A 15,492-nucleotide genomic window follows, 5' to 3' on the forward strand; every position below is an offset into this window, starting at 1 on the left:
CTAAAATGAACAAGTCAGGGAATGACAGATGTTGGCGGGGATGCGGAGAAAGGGGCCCTCCTACACTGTTGGTGGGAATGCAAGCTGGTGCAACCCCTCTGGAAAACAGTATGGACGTTCCTCAAACAGTTGAAAATAGAGCTACCATACAATCCAGCAACTGCACTACTGGGTATTTACCCCAAAGATACAAATGTAGGGATCCGAAGGTGTACGTGCACCCCGATGTTTATAGCAGCAATGTCTTAGTCTGCTTCTCCCTCTTCCTCTGTCCCCTCACCCTGTTCATGCTCTCTCTCTTTCTCTCACCCCCCAAATAAATACATAAAATCTTAAAAAAACAGAAAAACTTATTTTCTTTTAAAGCAGTTAACTCTTCCAATTATATTTCATTTTCATGGAATATTAACATTAATCTGAATAGAAAGTTAGTTGATGTATTCGATGAGAATCCACTGTGTCAGAAAAATACTTCTACCAAGAAATCCTATATTTGTAACAACCAACAGTTATGGACCTTAATATGCAGTAGAATATAAGGTCAAAAAGTTACAAATAAGATGTAAAATGATGATTAAATTCATCAGAATTCTACATTCCTCTGGGTAAACCTAACACTACATAGTTTAAAAGAATACCAATGAATTTTCCATGAATCTTTTAAAATCAAGAGAAAATTATTAAGTTTCCTTTCCCTCCTTTTAGAATGGATACATTTTTTAAAAATAAAACAAAGTTTGAAGAACCACACTAGCTGATTTTAAGACTTACTATAAAAATATAGTAATCAAGACCATGTGGTATTGATAGACACATAGATTAATGAAACCAAATGGAATGTCCAGAAATTGATGCACACAAAAATGGCCTGTGGAGTTTTTACAAAGAACTAAGATGATTCAATTGAGAATGTTGACCTTTTCAATAAATAGTATTGGAACAATTAAATATCCATATGTTAAAAGTGAATCTCTTATCTAAACATCACACTTCATACCAAAATTAAGATCTAAATATTAAATGAAAAATTACAAAATGTTTAAAAGAAAACCTAGAGTCAAATCTTCATGACCTGGAGTTAGGCAAAGAGGTCTTAAACATGACACCAAAAGCATGATCCATAAAGGGAAAAAAATCATACCTTAGATAATTCAAAATTAAAAATATTTGCTTGGAGAAAAAGAATAAAAAGTCAAGCTACAACAGGAAGAAAATTTTTGCAAATCATATATCCAATAAAGGTCTTATGTGCAGAACATATAAAGAGCTCTCAAAACTCCAGTATTAGAAAAGAAAGAGCACAATTTTAAGAACAGCAAAAGATGTCAATAAACACTCCACCAAAGTGAATGTGGGGATGGCTAATAAGCACATAAGAAGTGTTCTACATCATTAGCCATAGAGAAATGCAAATTAAACCATCATGTGATACCACAGCACACATTTGAGAAAGGTTAAAACTAAAACAAAAAATGTTTTTAATTTTAAAAGAGCATTACTAAATGCAAGCAAGAATGAAGAACAACTGGAACTTTCATACATTACTGGTGGGAATGTAAAATGGTATAACCAAGAAGGAAAATGATTTTGTAATTTCTTTTAAGCATACAGACACCATATGAGTCAGCAATGCCACTCCTGGGAGAAATAAAAACTTAAGTTCACACAAAAACCTACACATGAATGTTTATAGCGGCTCTATTCATATTTTCCAAAATCTATTTATATTTACCCAAATGTCTTTTTATGGATGAATGGGTAAATAAACTGTGGTGCACCCATACAACTGGTTACTACTCAGCAATTAAATGGAATGAACTAGTGATACACACAATGGCTTGGATGAACCACAAATGCAACTTGCTGAATGAAAGAAACCAGTCTCAACAAATTACATTTTCTACTATTTCATTTATATGACTTTCTTGAAAAGACAAAAGTATAGTGATGGAGAACAGATGAGTTGTTACCAAGGCTAAGCGTGAGGGGAGGTTACGACTATAAATGAGTAACACATGGAATTTATTTTTGAATGGGGTAATGAGACAGGTCTCTATCCTGATTGTGGCTGTGGTTACACAAATCCATATGTAAGTTAAAGCCCTTAGGACCACCAAAAGGAAAAAGAAAAAGAATTCCATTTAATAATTTGAAAAACTAGAGAGCTGGAGTAACTATGTTGATACCAGAAATATTGGACTTCATAAGGAGGAAAATTAATGTGGATAAATAAGAACATTACATAATGATGGAAGAGTTGATTCATTAAGACATAACAATCCTAATGTATATACACCTAGAGTAGAGCTTCAAAATACATGAAATAAAAACTGATAACCTTGAAAGGAGAAATAGTCACATCTACCTACAATTATATTTGGAGACTAAACACTCCTTTCTGAGTAAACGATAGAAGATAAACAAAATATCTGAAAGTATAGAAGAAACCTAACAACACTATTAACGGACTTAATCTTCCCTTAACCATAATGGAGTTAAACTAAAGAATATAACAAAAGAGGTATCTGCAAAGTCTCCAATTATTTGGAAACTACACAACACATATTTACTAAGTCATGTACCAAGAGAAATTATTCAGTGAAATTAGAAGATACTTTCAATTTAATAAAAATAAAAATATGTCAGAATTTGTGGGATTCAGCCAGTCATGCTTTACAGAGAAGTTTATGCCAATAAATACTTATATAAGGAAGAAGGCACTCAGGTTAAAAAATCTAAGCGTCCACCATAAGGCTATATAAAAAGAAAAGCAAATTAAATCCAAAGCAAGAAAAGGATGGTGATAATATAGATAAGAACAGAAATTAATGAAATTAAAGTTAGAAAACAATGAATAATGTAAAAAAACCTAATTCTTTGAAAAGATCAGGGAAGTTAAATATTTGATGTCAGCCTGAGGAATTTTCAAGTCTTTTTACAAGCAATGGCTTTGGATACAGTTAAAAGTATACGAAACTAATGTATGTGTTGAATGTACACCTGAAACTAATACAACACTGTATGTTAACTCTACTGGAATTTAAAATTTTAAAAAGTATAGAAAACTATACATAAAGAGCAAGGTATATATGATACAGGGGTTTTGGGAAACGATGAAAATGACGGAACACATAAAATCCGTAAATATATTATGGCCTAATAGTAATGTGTAATTGTTTAGAAGTGTGGAGTAGCCCGCAAATCCTTTAGATATACAGCAAATGCATATAAGGAAACAAAGTGAGAATGTGGAAAAATAAAAAATTTTTTTTTATTTTGCAAGGGGAAAATTCTGATTGAATATAAAACGGTGTTGGCAAGAAAAGGATATTAGCAAAAATACTAGTACTTACTTATTTCATTTTATCCATTTTTTTGAGAATGTAAATCCACATTTTAAAATTAGAAAAATAAAAATATTGTAAGATTGTTCCATTGCAAAGAAATAAATTATGTGTATATATTTTATAACTGAAAATCTATGGAAACCTTTTTGAATCAAAATAATTTGGTAAAACTCAGGGGCTTATTAGTTTTGCCCAAAAAAGGCTATGGAGCAAAAATTAAAGTACTCATAGGAGAAAAAAAAGATGTGTAGTTCTTCTGAAAAAGGAAAAGTACATAACAGTACAGAAGAAATTTTAAGAGAATTATGAATTACAGTTCTTTTCACATGGTATTTACTTTGTGAAAGATAATCACTTAACTTACAAAACTATGTGTTGTATAATTGCCTATGAAGGAAATTGCTGATCATACTCATGAAAATCTTACATTGTTCTTATGAAAATCAAGGAATGTTTAAATCAAAATATTTTCAGACCATACTGGGAATTAATGGCAGTATTGACTGAAGCACATGTTTTAAAAAATAATTGTATTGGTTTATTATGAACTTGGAAAAGAGACATATAAATAACATGTGTAATAATGAATGTAGTCATTATAATTACTCTTGCCTATGCACTGGCCTTTATGTAAATATTGGATCTAATTGTGTCATATGGAATTTGGCCCAAATATAAATATGATTTTCCCTTTAAAATATTAGTTAATACTTTGTAAGGAGGGAGGCCTTCATAAATAAGGTAGATTCTTATCTGTGGCCCTGTATTTGAAAGTCTGAAAGTTGTGTGACTCCATGTAGCCGACTAGTTGGATTTCAAAGTTTTTTGTTTCTTTCTGGTTACACAAATGACAAGCACACTGGAGGCTGAGTAGAGTCTAGCAAGAGGTTGATCAACATTGGAAACTAACTATCTAGAGAATGCATGTTTATTTTTGGTAGTCTAAGTCACATTTAAAATATTTATAGTATTTTATAATAATGAAGGGAATTTATATGTGTTTCAGAAGGGATTAGAAAATATTGAAAGAATAACTAAATAAATTATATTTCCACTAGCAAGAGAAAAACGATTGTTCCTATTTTGCTGTGTACTCTTCTGGTTGTGTTTGTCTACATGAATCTCTCTGTGTGTGTGTCCCACAGTCTTTCAATTCTGTTTTTTTTTTTTTCTCAAGTTTTTGTTTAAATTCCAGTTAGTTAACATACAGTGTAATATTAGTTGCAGGTGTGGAGTTTAGTGATTCAACGCTTCCATACAACCCCCGGTGCTCATCACTGACAAGTGCCCTCCTTAATGCCCATCACCTATTCAACCCATTTCCCCCCGCCCACCTCCTCTCTGGTAACCATCAGTTTGTTCTCTATAGGTAAGAGTCTGTTTCTTGGTTGGTCTCTCTTTCCCTAACCCCATGCTCAGTTGTTTTGTTTCTTAAATCTACTTATGAGTGAAATCATGGTACTTGTCTTTCTCTGACTGACTCATTTCACTCAGCATTATACTCTCTAGTTCCATCCATGGCATTGCAAATGACAAGATTTCATTCTTTTTTATGACTAATATTCCATTATATATATAAAATGGTCCTTTTATGACTAATATTCCATAATGGAATATATACATATGGTTTGGAATTATATATAATGGAATATTACATATATATATGTAATACACACACACACACACACACACACACACACACACACACACATATGTAGAGAGAGGTTAGGCTTAGGGTTAGGGCCAGGGAGTATATGTGCCTATTATCCTGCAATTCAGAGACCTCTGCAGAGGGTTAAGTTTAGGGTTAGTGTTAGGGGTTAGTGGTTAGCAGTTAGTGTTTGGGTTAGTATTAGGTTTTCGCTTAGAATAATACTGTCTAGTCCATCCATGTCATTACAAACGTCAAGATTTCATTCTTTTTTTAAGGCTGAGTAATGATCCATTGTGTGTGTATATATATATATATATATATATATATATATATATATATATATATATATATCAAATCATTTTTTCTCCAATCTAGGATTTGGATTCAGTTTAGGGCTAGAATAAGAGTTAGGGTTAGGGGTAGGCTCAGGGTGAGTATATGTGCTTATTATACTGCAGTTCAGAGACCACTGCAGAGGAATAAATTTAGGGCTAGGGTTATGGTTATGGTTATGGTTTGGTTAAAGGGTTAGTGGTTAAGGGTTAGGGTTTCGGTTTGGGTTAGGATTAGATTTAGACCTAGCGTTAGGGTTGGGGTGAGGGAATGTACCATTCAGAGACCTCTACCAGAGATTAGGTTCAGGGCTAGACCTAGGGCTAGGGGTAGAGTTTAGGGGTTACTGGTTAGGGGGAGGTTTAGGTTTAGGGTCAGAGTTAAGGTCAGGGTTAGGGTTAGGGTTTGTACTTGGCATCCTGCTGTTCAGAGACCTCTCCAGAGAATAAAACCTCAGACTTTTGTTGGGGTCAAAGTAAACATGACAAACATCACCAACCTGAGGTGAAGAGGGGATGTGGCACTCTAAATACTCTTTAAGTGGGTATTCGATTGCTCCTTCTCTTTTTATCTCTGTCTTCACACCCGTTTTCAGAAATACTAATACTTTTTTTTAAGTTTTTATTTTCATTCCAGTTAGTTAACATATAGTGTAATATTAGATCCTGTGTACAATATAGTGATTCAACACTTTCTTTCAACATCTGGTGCTCATCACAACAAGTGCACTCCTTAATCCCCGTCACCTATTTACTTTGAATAAATTTGAAATGTTTGGACATTTGTTATGCATAGATAATTTAGGTTTTAAGTTTGGAGCATAGGACTTCTGCTTCTGGCCAATATGAAGTAACAGGGACCAAATATACACAGCTACCAAAACAACTAAATATATATATATATATATATATATATATATATATATATATGCACCTGGGTGGCTCAGTCAGTTAAGCATCTGCCTTCAGCTCAGGTCACAATCCCAGGGTCCTGAGATCAAGCCCTGAGTCAGGCTTCCTGATCAGCAGGGTGTCTCCTTCTCCCTCTCCATCTGCCCCTCCCCTCTGCTCGTGCTCTCTCTCTCTCTCTCTCTCTCTCCCCTTGTGTCTCTCAAATAAATAAATAAAATCTTAAATATATATGTGTATATATTTATATAAATACATTTTATGTATATATATGTATACATGTATTTATGTATATAAAACAAAACTTTTTAATTTATTGGAATTAGGTAACAAGGGACAGTGATTTCTGATAAATGATAAAACAAGTAAGGCAAGCCCTACAATTGCCACCAGCTTACATCCTAGAGAGAGATTGCAGACCACAATGAACAGTGGGGGAGCCAGATTGTTTCCTGTTGAGATGGAGGCCAAGGTGGCTAGAACTTGCACTACAGAATACTGGAGAGAGAAAAGGTGCAGAAGGAGACCTCTTGAACTCACATAGAGCTAGGTATATTTCTTGTTCCCAAAAGAGTGGAAAATTTTATCATTCATAGTGTATTGGTTAAAGTACTCAAAAGGCTTTTCCTTAGTAGTGAAGAATTCTTGACCATAGATTAAACACTGCTCTCTCATCTCACCTAAAATACCTCAAAAGGATCACACTGTTTTCAAGTAATTTAACTGTGTCCCAGCTAACTCGTAGAGGAAACACTTCAACTATGTTCTTAAAGGACATTAAGCTGCACAAGCTTTAATAGATTGTATTTATTTCCAGTTGCCACTGTAAAAAAATTAGCAAAGTTATCATGCTTTACAATTACACAAGTTTATTCTCTGAAAGATCTATAAGTCAAAAATCCAAAATGAGTTTTTACTAAAATCTGCAAAACTGGTTCTTTGCATCTCCTAAGACTGACAGGATTCCTTGGGTTGCAGCCACATCACTACAATGATGCAAACTTCATTTTTGTGGTCAATGTCTTCTTCTCTTCTGTCTTTTGCAAGTGTCCCTCTGTTTCCCTCTAAGAAGGATTCTTGTGATTACATGCGGGGCCCATGTATATAATCCAGAATAATCTCCAGATCTCACTATCCTTAATTTAATCACATTTGCAAAGTACCTTTTGTCACAAATGTAATATCCAGGGATTCGTGGATTTAAAACATGGATATCTTTAGGAGGGTTATTATTCACCCTACCACATAGATTTTGTTTGAGATTAAGGAATCTGAAAATCAGTCAAGGGGGCTCTATGCCCTGTGGTGAGCAGAGGCAACAGGTGAAAGCAAAATGAACCAAACCCCCCATTCTTTTGAGAATATTTGAACATGATTTAAGAATAATTTCAAAAGAAGGAAGCACCGCTGGAAAGATAGAGAGGACCTACTCAGTGCTGAGAGCTACCAGGTCAAGGGAGGGACCTCTTTCTCAGAGGAGATTTTGAAGCCGACCCAGGTCTGGGAAGATAGAGACGGGGATTGGTGTTAGCAGGAGAGAGGAGACTGTGCAAAATCCTAGGGAGGGGCGTTGGAGAGAGAATACCCAGTCCTGTGCTGAGAATAGAGAAACAAAGGTAGGAGGACGGTGTGCCCCTAGTTCAGGAGTGGTGGGCAATGAGGACTTAGGGAAACAAGACAGGGGATGGTAAAGTGTGCTGGGTATACAGAGGTTGGGGGGCCACAAGTTGTTGGCAGGAAAAGCCGGGCAGCAAAACTAGCATTCGGAGTATTGGACAGAATGGAGCCCACATTTATACACCTGTGCAGGAACATAAGGAATTCCATGTCTGAGAAATAGTCTTCTAGCACAGAACATTCCCAGCTGTGCTCGGGCAAGTAGGGGGAAGCCTAGGGTTCTGTGGCTGGTGTTGGGACTCACTGCCCCAAGGGGGAAGAAAGGGTGCTGAGTGGATGGGATTGGGTTCACAGTCCTCATTTCCACCAGACTACTCTGGCTTGCTCACGTTCACAGAGTGGATCTGTGTGAAGGCTTCAGTTGGAGTAACAGGTTTCACCTCTAAAATGCTAACAGTCTACCAGTTAGATGGAGAATGCATCATGGAGATTTTCCAATTAGATATAGGACATAGAGGATGGATTCATGGAATCCTAGCCTCCTGGGCCCAAAGTTGTCCCCAGCCGCTTGCTCTGTTTGTCAAGAGTAACTTTAGTTACTACAGAGCTGCCAGCTTCCTGAAACAAGGTTAGAGGAAGTAAGTGTTGAGTACTGGTGGATATATGTTCAGCCTTAACAAGGGTGCCAGGAGCAGAGTATTAAAAAGTAACCCAAAATGGCATATATATATGCCTGTATTCAACGAGAAATCCACCTATCAGAGGAATTTTTCCATGTTTCCTTTAAAAATTATATACACAGGGCTCCTGGGTGGCTCAGTCTGTTAAGTGTCTGCCTTCGACTCAGGTCATGGCCCCAGGGTCCCGGGATCGAGTCCCACATCGGGCTCCCTGCTCCGCGGGAAGCCTGCTTCTCCCTCTCCCACTCCCCCTGCTTGTGTGCCCTCTCTCGCTGTCCCTCTCTCTGTCAAATAAATAAATAAAACCTTTAAGAAAAATTACATATACATATACATACGTATATATAAATCAAGTTGCTGGAGGGTGCCATTCACTGATTCAAAATGTGAAGCCTGCCCCCTGCCTGGGCCTTCCACCTCCATGGATGAAACCCACAGTTCTCCAAATGCTCACGGAACTTCAGAATTCCTATGGGAAACTATTATTGAGGGTGTCACCATGGACGTCTCCTCCCCAGGTCCAAACACCATCTTGGAGGTGGGGATGCTCTCAACAGGATGGTCCATGGAGCTTCCTTCCTAGGAAACATGGTCTATCAGATTTCCCCAGCCCATTTATGCTCCTTGTCCTGCACTGGAGCCCACACTTTCTCATCAGTTGAATAAGAAAAGGCCATCTCCACAGGTTTTCCACCCACCCTGCAGACTGGTGGCAACACAGGCCAGCCGTCCTAGCCACAGGACAGGACACCCGCCCCTGCTATGCCACGACCTCAGGAGCCCTGGAAGGCAGTCTGAGCCGTGGACACCATTTGGACAGCTTTCAAGCGTGTCCATGCCCAGCCCTTTATCTGCAGGGGCAGGGAGCCAGGTGTACTCTTCCTGACAGAGGTAGGGGGACTCTACAGTAGTGGGGTGTCTGGCACTCTGCTGATCCATTCATCCAACAGACCTGCCCTGTCACACCACCCCACAACTTCCAGCTGGTGATAAGGATTCAGAGGCTTCCCCAGCCCATCCAGCCCATCCACGTTCTTTCTCCTGAATCCCTCCGCCTCTCCACCTTCTCTCCTTTTGGCCCCTTTCCCCCTAAGCTGAACTCTAGATTCAGAGCCCTGACTGCCAGCCTGCCTGGGGCTCTCTGGACTTGGTTTCGTACTCATTTTCTCTCATGGACTCTGGCCATCACTTTCCCCAGGATGCTCTCAGTGCCCCTCACTAGCTGAGGGTGTCCTGGCTGGTCTCCTCCCCTGGCTGCTGGTCATTCTGGCCAAATCCCTCTTTCTCAAAGTAGAGGGGGATGTGTCTTGTTGATATTGCAGAATCTTAAATCAGTTCCAATTTTTATGAGACTGCAAACTGGTATAGCACTTGTGGAATAAAATTTCAGACACATTTATGAAATGTTAAACAATTCACACCCTCTCCACGCTAACCCAGTGTCTATGTTAGTATGTATATCTTCTTAGAAAACATTCATGTCTACCCAAGGATTCATAGTCAAAGATGTTGTTTTCGTTTATTATACGATATAATATATACGATAAAGGGAAAACAACTTGTTTCCACCCGGAAAAAATTGTTTATGTGATTAATTATGGTATATACAAACTTTAACATTCCAGGGAATAGTTTCAAAAATGAGGTGGATCTATATGTGCTGTCATGGGAAGATCCTGCATCCATTTTATTAAGTGACAAAAGCTAGTGGCAGATCAATATGCACAGTATTACGGGATAGGTTGAATAAAAACACTATATTCGTAGAGCATATCTATGAAGAAGCCATAGTCACCTTTAGAATAACACACACTAGGGGTGCCTGGGTGGCTCGGCTGGTTAAGCGTCCGAAGCTTGATTTCAGTTCAAGTCATGATCTCAGGGTCCTGAGACGGAGCTCCGAGTCGAGCTCTGTGCTGAGCATGGAGCCTGCTTGAGAGACTCTCTCTCTCTCTCTCTCTCTCTCTCCCTTTGCCCCTCCCTCCGCTCACACACTCTTTCTCTCTCTCAATGGAAAAAAATGTTTTAATTTAAAAAAATAAAAATAACACACACTAGATTTTTAGTCATGGTGACTTCCGAGGAGGAGGCTAAATTGTGGAGGAACTTTGAAAGGGGGATATTGTGACTCATCTGTATGTTTAGAAGTTTTCTGCAATAGGAAGACATGTACTACTACCTTCTTAAGTAAAATTTCTAGATAAGCCCAACAACAAAAAAAGCGGCTGCGTGAAAGTAACTGCTAACTGATGCAACAAACTGTGACATTTGAAGGGCTAACACAACAGAAGTGCATCTTTGTGCACACAAATTCTGATACAGTTTGGCAGGGGCCCTCTGCTTTTCCTAGACCCTGGGTCCAGGTTGCTTTCATCTTGTGGCTCCCCTATCTCAACACGGGGTCACCATGTTTGCTGGTGAATCAAGGGAGACAGCATGGAACGGACACACTGGCTCGCAAATGCCTGGATGTGAGAAACAATGCTTCTGTTCACATCTCCATGGCAAAGGGTTATCGCGCAACCCTCCCTAACTACAAGGGGACTGGCAAGGTGGTGTCCCCTGTATCCTGGAAGGAAAGCAAGACACACTATGGATGAACATTAAAGTTTCTCCCATGTATTGTTACACAGTAGGGGCTTAACCAAATGCAACTATTATAATTTGTTATGACGACTGACTTTATTGCTGGGAGGAGTTTCTTTTTTTAAGATTTTATTTATTTAATTGTCAGTGAGAGAGAGAGAAAGAGATTGCACAAGCAGGGGGAGCAGCGGGCAGAGGGAGAAGCAGGCTCCCCATTGAGCAGGGAGCCTGATGTGGGACTCGAGCCCAGGACCCTGGGATCATGACCTGAGCCAAAGGCAGATGTTTAACCGACTGAGCCACCCAGGCATGCCAGGGGAGGAGTTTTTGAGGTCAGTTTGCCTTGGAATTCTTTGAACTTTTCAAGCACCTCCTGTGTGACAGATACTTTCAAGTACAGGATGACATCTAATTTTCAAACGATTCTGTGATTCCAGCAGGGAGGATTCACTTTCTTCATTTAGTGACCAGAGGATTACTACAGAGAGTAAGGTTCTATGTTGGGGGAGAGAAGGTGATTCCTAGCTGTTCCATGGGGACCAGTGATGAGCTCCTTAGCAGGCCAGGTTCAAGAATGAGACAGAAGAGCACACAGGGGAATACCAGGGAAAGGCTGCTGTAATTTGGGAAAGTGCTAGGTCTGCAAAAAATGCCAGCACCTGGGCAGTCAGTTCTCAAAGAACTCTGAGGCTCAGGCAGAAGAACTCTAGGTTAATAAAGCCCACAGACAGTACCCAAAACCTGTTTGATTCTCATTGTCACCTTCCTTCCTTAGCAACAGGTTTTTTAGTACCTGAGCCACAGCATCCTTCTTTTTGTCACCTGGAAGACACCATGCTGTCCTCAGGAATGATGTAGGACTCACAAGGTTGGACACAGACTGCAGTGGGTGGGAACAGCGTGGACTCTACACGAATTCAGACCCGGGTTCTAGTCTCTGCCCTGTCACTCACTAGCCACGTGATCCTGGGAAAATGACCAAGTCCTAGGAGCCTCAGGTTCTTTCTGAAGTGAGTGAGTTAAGTGAGTGAGTTTGATAAGCCCCGTCTTGCAGGACTGCAGGAATGCATGTGATATATGGAAAGCACCTTGCACAGTGCCTGGCATATATTGGAACTTTGATGAATGGCAGTGATTTCAAGTGTTGTTTTGATCCCAGGGCCTTCCACTCTCTCCTCTGGGGTATTTTTTTTTTTGTTACCCAGGTCATGTTAGAGAATGTGCAGCTCAATAGGACATGGAATAGCTAATCAGCCAAAGAGGGTGCTTCATAAGTAAAACTCAATCCATTTTCTAAATCAGAGGATATCTGTGAGATATATGGGAATATGTGTGGCATTCAGGTGTGAGGGAACTGTCCCAGCTGGACACAATACAAAGCTCCTAGAATGTGGGTCAAAGACCAGCTCCTTCCCTCCCTCCCAGTTGCTCTTCCACCAAACCACTCCTTTCACTCATTTCTCCCCCCACCAAAACCTAGACCTTGCTTACTTATACCTGTCCAAATTGCACTCCAGATAACCAAACTAAAATGACTTTTTAATGCAGTGGGTTCTGGCTTTGCATGGTCAGGACAAGAGTGCCAGTCTAGAGTCTTCTGGGCTCCACTTCGAAGGAATATCACTGTATTTCTCCAGAAATACTTGCAGATGACGGATATAAAACACCTAGTCTGTGCACTGTGTTCAACGGCCTTGGGAAGAGAGCGCAGGATACCTTCTTTTCCTGCCCCAGGAGGAGATTTCTCCCTGGTTTGTCCATGATCCAGAAGGAACGTCTCAGAGCAATTATCCATTTCAGACTTTGCTGCCACCTCTAAGGCACCCTGTCGCCAAGCAGGGCCACTGTTGCCCCCCAGGTTCACGGTGATCAGCTGCACAGAGGGAAGCACGGTGACCCAACACCCTGAGCCACCCAGGCCAGGGGCACTTCCACTGCAGTGCTTGCCCTGGGAGCCGCACTCCCTCACCCTTCTTCCGTTTCTTCTGCAGGACTCAGGGCACCTCTCCCCACCTTCCTGCCAGGACTGCGGCTGCTAGACTCAGGCCCCTGTGGCTGGGACGTGTCCTGCTTCTGCTAGTGTCCTCACTGCTCACGCCCAGGGCCTTCCAGAGAGCAGAGCTCAGCCCATGTCTGGGAATCAAGGAGCCAGTGAGCAGGGCTCCCTCTGTGCTGAGATGTCGTTTCTCCTCCTTTCTTGAAGAACCAAGCGAATGAAGGAGCACACATCTATGTTACTTTTGCAGAATGACAGACGCCAAGGAGTAAGAAGCAAAAATGAACAATCTTTTATTTCCCTCTTTCCTGACCCCGTCACTTGACTGCTCCATTCTTTCACCTTTCCAACAAATTCCTATGCCAATGCCCTGTGATTTCATTCCAGAACCCAAACAAGGAGGGAAGATCTCCCACCTTATTTCCAGAACATGACAAAACTCTTAAAACTCTTGAACTGAGTAAGTACAAATGCTGTGGGGTGGATGTCACGCCCACACTTAGGTGCCGAAGCTGGTTAAACCTTCTATTCCAAGGAACAACATTTGAGAGCTTCCTCAAGAAAACCAAGCTCTGGATGTCAGAGTCATCGCAGAGAACAGGCCCCCAGAGAGGCTGGCTCTTCACCCTGCTTTCTTCCCCCAACCCTCCCTGGCCCTGCCCTACTTAGAACTCCCGGGGCTCTCTCTTCACACACACAGGGAAGAACCAAAATGTGGCCTCACTTCATGCCCAGCACCCCGCAGGAGAAGCTGCCGACCCTACCAAAGCCTGGAAAGGCCCTGGCCACCACTGGGACTCGGGCCCCCTCTCCCTCATCAACTCACAGCTCCTTCAGACAGGATCAGGGAGGAACCAGGCTGCCTGAGATTGACCCGGAGCAAATACTCCAACACTTGCAACTTGCTGGTTTTGGCGTGGGCCCTGGGACCCCACGGGAACTCGTAGCGGGCAGGGTCGCTGCCAGGCACCCACCGGTACTCCAGGTACCCTTCCTGTACCCAGACTTTGGTGAGGAGCTCCCTGGGCTCCCCACAGATGATGTGCTCCTTGCCAGCATACACGCCCGTGGCCCCCAGCACTTCCCACACCTCCCCCTCAGGGGCACAGTCGTCTTCCAGGAGGATCACCCCCAGTAGCAGCACCAGGAGGCTGGTCTTGGGCATGCCTGGCTCACCGCTCAGCATTCCATCACAGGTGAGGCCCAGGACAGTCACCAGGATGTAGGAGTGGTCACTGGGGTCCACTTCCTTCACATCCACGCCAAAGACCAGCCTCATGCACTTGGAGGCTTGCTTGGCCCAAGATCACTGGGAAGTCGCCCTGGTAATCTCTGCTGACAATCCCCAGCATCTCTGCCTGGCGGGTCGGCTGCTTGTTGCAGTATTTGAGGAGCAGGAACACCACCAGGGCAGCCACTTTCACGTGAAGTTTGTCCTGGAGACAGGGTTGGGTGACTTCCGGCTCCTCCCAGGGGCTCGACCCCTCCTCATCGGAGCTGCTGGAGCCCTGGTCAGGCTGGCTCCAGGCCCTGGCTGCCTGGGCAGTGGGGAAGGGGGAGGCACTCTGAGGGCTCTGGGGACGACTCAGGGACCCAGTAGCAGACCCCTCCCCCAGGGGAATCAGGAACAGGACAGAGCAGGAGGAGGAAGGGGAGGAGGAGGAGGAGGAGGAAGAAGAGGAGGAGGGAGGAGATGGGGGCTCCTCCTCCCCAGCCCCGGACAGTTGTGCCTCCACCAGGCCCTGGGCCTCTCCTGGGTCTTCCTCCACCTTCCAGAGCTCACTCCTCTGACCCAGGGGCATGGCTTTTGTGTCGGGCTGAACCTAAGAAAGAGGTGGGATGGCTCCTCAGGGTGCGGCCCAGCCAACAGAGGCCCAAGGTCCCAGAGCTGACAGTGGACTGTGTCGGACTTGGGTTCTGAGGGGTCCCCTCTGGGGTGGGATGGGCGAGCCCCTGGCTCCATGCTCAGAGCATGTACCTCACCTTGACCACTGGCACTCACCTGCACCTCCCCTGCTCTCTGACCTTAGAGGCTCCTGCCTCAGACAGAGGCCTGGACTCTGAGTTCTTGGAGCCCCTGGAGGAGGGAAGGAGGGAGCACCTCGGGGTGCAGACACAGAGCATGGCCACGGAAGCCCAGTGCACACAGGAGGGCTGGGGCAGAATCTGTGAGGTCCCCATCAGTCCAAGCTGGGCAGTCCCCTCCTTGGCCCCTCAGGGGACTGCTATTTCCCCTGGCAGGGCCTGGGCCCCACCCCCGCAGCCTGAGGCCAAAGGGTCCCAGCAAGACCGCAAAGCCCTGAGACTCCACAGAAGGTAAGTGAGGGGGCCCACCTCTGCCCATGCCTGCCAATGGTCTAAAGGCTCATCA

The 15,492-nt window shown here is 42.7% G+C and overlaps 1 pseudogene; it reads right to left on the reverse strand.

Moving 5' to 3' along the window:
- Positions 1 to 13,938: 13,938 nt before the first annotated feature.
- LOC114200021 (melanoma-associated antigen 8-like) lies at positions 13,939 to 14,923 on the reverse strand (annotated as a pseudogene).
- Between the last annotated feature and the right edge of the window lie 569 nt (positions 14,924 to 15,492).

The sequence above is a fragment of the Eumetopias jubatus genome, unplaced genomic scaffold (assembly GCF_037043125.1).
Source record: "Eumetopias jubatus isolate StellerSeaLion01/CBP00866 unplaced genomic scaffold, mEumJub1_p1.0 scaffold_11, whole genome shotgun sequence".
NCBI lineage: Eukaryota > Metazoa > Chordata > Mammalia > Carnivora > Otariidae > Eumetopias > Eumetopias jubatus.